The sequence below is a fragment of the Diabrotica undecimpunctata genome, chromosome 2, assembly GCF_040954645.1.
Source record: "Diabrotica undecimpunctata isolate CICGRU chromosome 2, icDiaUnde3, whole genome shotgun sequence".
NCBI classification, from domain to species: domain Eukaryota; kingdom Metazoa; phylum Arthropoda; class Insecta; order Coleoptera; family Chrysomelidae; genus Diabrotica; species Diabrotica undecimpunctata.
In genome coordinates, this window is record NC_092804.1 from 118,734,214 (window position 1) to 118,737,779 (window position 3,566).

Sequence of the window (3,566 nt, forward strand, 5' to 3'; positions counted from 1 at the left end):
TGGTAGTATTTACTGCCTTATTGTCCTTTTTATGCGTAAGTTACTGGTGTCGAGGAATGATCCCTATTTTCGCGGACAGAAATACGCCAGGATAAGTACCCTACTAGGGGAGGAGTACTCTTAAACTTAAGATTTCGGCAAGACTAGGCTGCAAACCTAGCAGTTATCTATTGAGTTGAGTGCGTCTAGTATTTCTGTATTTTTTTGTAAATACGATTATATTTAAGTGCAATTTATCGACCATGTAACTTATGTATATTCTGTTTTGTTTTCTTTATTCTTTTGAAACTGCTTAAGAAACTTGGACTGGGTGCTTTGGGGGAAACATAGTTTGGTCTGTTGTAGGAATGTCCACAGATAAATTACTTTGATCGCTTATAGTTCATGTTTCGTAATGTTTTTCTTTTAAAAGTGCTTAAGAAACGTAGACTGGGTGTTTTCTGGAAACCATAATTTGGTATGTTGTAGGATTTTCCGCAGGTAAATTACTTTGTACGCTTGTAAGTTTATGTTCCGTAATGTTTTTATTTTGAAAGTGCTTAAGAGACTTGGATTGGGTGTTTCGGAAGAACCCTTATTTGGTCGATTGTAAGATTTTTCACAGGTAAATTATTACTCTGATCGCTTGAAGTTGATGTTTCGTAATGTTTTTGTTTTCAAAGTGCTTAATAAACTTGGATTGGGTGCTTTGGGAAAACCATAATTTGGTCTGTTGTAGGATTGTCCACAGGTAAATTACTCTGATCGCTTGAAGTTGATGTTACGTAATGTTTTTGTTTTAAAAGTGCTTCAGAAACTTAGACTGGGTGTTTTGGGGGAACCATAATTTGGTATGATAAAGGATTTTCCGCAGGTAAATTACTTTGTACGCTTGTAAGTTTATGTTTCGTAATGCTTTTGTTTTGAGAGTGCTTAAGAGACTTGGATTATGTGTTTTGGGGGAACCATAATTTGGTTCCCCCATAACTTGGAGTTGAGTGCGTCTAGTATTTCTGTATTTTTTTGTAAATACGATTATATTTAAGTGTCATTTATCGACCATGTAACTTATGTATATTCTGTTTTGTTTTCTTTTTTCTTTTGAAAGTGCTTAAGAAACTTGGACTGGGTGCTTTGGGGAAACCATAATTTGGTATGATGTAGGATTTTCCGCAAGTAAATTACTTTGTACGCTTGTAAGTTTATATTTCGTAATGTTTTTATTTTGAAAGTGCTTAAGAGACTTCGATTGGTTGCTTTGGGGGAACCATAATTTGGTCTGTTGTAGGATTGTCCACAGATAAATTACTTTGATAGCTTAACGTTGATGTTTTGTAATGCTTTTGTTTAGAAAGTGCTTAAGAAACTTGGACTGGGTGTTATGGGGAACCATAATTTGGTGTGTTGTAGGATTTTCCGCAGGTAAATTACTTTATACGCTTGTAAGTTTATGTTTGGTAATGTTTTTGGTTTGAAAGTGCTTAAGAGGCTTAAACTGGATGTTTTGGGGAAACCATAATTTTAAGTACCCTACTAGGGGAGGAGTATTCTTAAACTTAAGATTTCGGAAGACTAGGCTGCAACCCTAGCAGATATCTATGGAGTTGAGTTCGTCTAGTGTTTCTGTATTTTTTTTTATATACAATTATATTAAAGTGTCATCTATCGACCATGTAACTTATGTATATTCTGTTTTGTTTTCTTTATTCTTTTGAAAGTGCTTAAAAAAGTTGGACTGGGTATTTTGGGAAAACGATAAGTTAGTCTGTTGTAGGATTTTTCACAGGTAAATTACTCTGATCGCTTAAAGTTGATGTTTCGTAATGTTTTTGTTTTGAAAGTGCTTAAGAAACTTGAACTGGGTGTTTTGCGAGAACCATAATTTGGTCGGTTGTAGGATTTTTCGCAGGTCAACTACTTTGATCGCTTAAAGTTGAAGGTTCGTAATGTTTTATTTGGAAAGTGCTTAAGAAACTTGGACTGGGTGTTTTGAGTGAACCATAATTTGCTCGGTTGTAGGATTTTCGCAGGTAAACCGCAGGTTGATCGCTTAAAGTTGACGTTTCGTAATCCGTTCTTTAATCAGAAAGTGGTGGTGTTATATACGGTTTTTAGGATAGTCATAACCATCTGATTTCAGCAATTTGCAGGTAGGGTTCATGGCTTAGTTTGTGGAGAAGAAGGCAAGCTGTATTGCGACAATGTTTCGAATGTGTAGATCACGTCTTGGTTGATGGGAAAATAAGTACATATGTTACTTTTGGTATAAGGAAGAACTTTGTTAAATATAACGTTTTATAGGTATCCTTCTTCTTAATTATAGTATTATGCCTTGTATTTTTCTTAAAACACAAAAATCTTAGTAAAGTTGGCTCTTATGTACCTTTTGGTGTAAGTAAAAACCATATCGAGTTTGGAGTCAGCTTGTGCTTGTTCTTATTATTAAGTTTTCTGGAGTTCTTAAAAGATAAGACTTGATTCTTGCAGTTTGGTATATATAATATTTTAGCTATAAGAAATAACTGTAATAAATATTGGAGTTACAAGTCGCCTTCTTATTTTTGTATAATTATTGCTTTTTTGTTAACCAAAAAATTACAGTATTTAAATTTGACACCTAAGTTTGTCATTGTATAAATATGCAAGAATTTTAAAGCTGACGCTAACAAACCTTCTTTGAATTCGAATTTTATTATAATTTATAATAAAAAAAACCCTCTTGTAGAAATTTTTTTCTATTAAAATTCTTGCTAAGATAACGAATTAGCCTATGAATTTCATTTCACCCTTTCTAATCTTTGTCATACGAATCCTCTTATTGTATCCTGCCACTGGTTTCTTCCAGAGTATATTTAGCCTTGCTCTTTTTTCTGGTTATAATTACTGCCTTATTGTCCTTTTCTATACATATGTTACTGGTGTCAAGGAATAAAAACTATTTTCGCGAACAGAAATACGCCAGAATAAGTAACGTACTAGGGGAGGAGTACTCTTAAGCCTAAGATTTCGGTAAGACTAGGCTGCAAACCTAGCAGTTATCTATTGAGTTAAGTGTTTCTAGTGTTTCTGTATTTTTTATAAATACGAATATATTTAAGTGTTATCTATCGACCATGTAATTTATGTATATTCTGCTTCGAAAGAACTTTCTTTTTTGTTTTGAAATTGCTTCAGAAACTGTATAGAGGGTGTTTTGTAGGATTCATAATTTAATCTGTTGTAGGATTTTCCAGGTAAATAACTTTTTTCTTCGGCTTCTTCTTTCTCTTTATAAGCAATTTAACTTGTTCATTATCGAGTTAATACCTCTATGGAAGGTTGTTCATTTTTGCGCGGTCGTCCGATACTTCTTTTGCTGACTTATCTCTTGCTATTTTGACGACACGGGTCTCCTTCGTTCTGCTTATGTAGTTATTTCATTCTTTTTTTCTATTCTGTGTTCATTGATTTATACACTGTACGTTACATTTTCTTCTAATGTCTTCACTTCTCTTTCGATTTCTTAGCGTATTTTCTGTGATTCTTTTCAGTACTCTCATCTCTGCCACTTACAAGAGCCTTTGTGTTGTGGCTATGTCGAGTCTTGT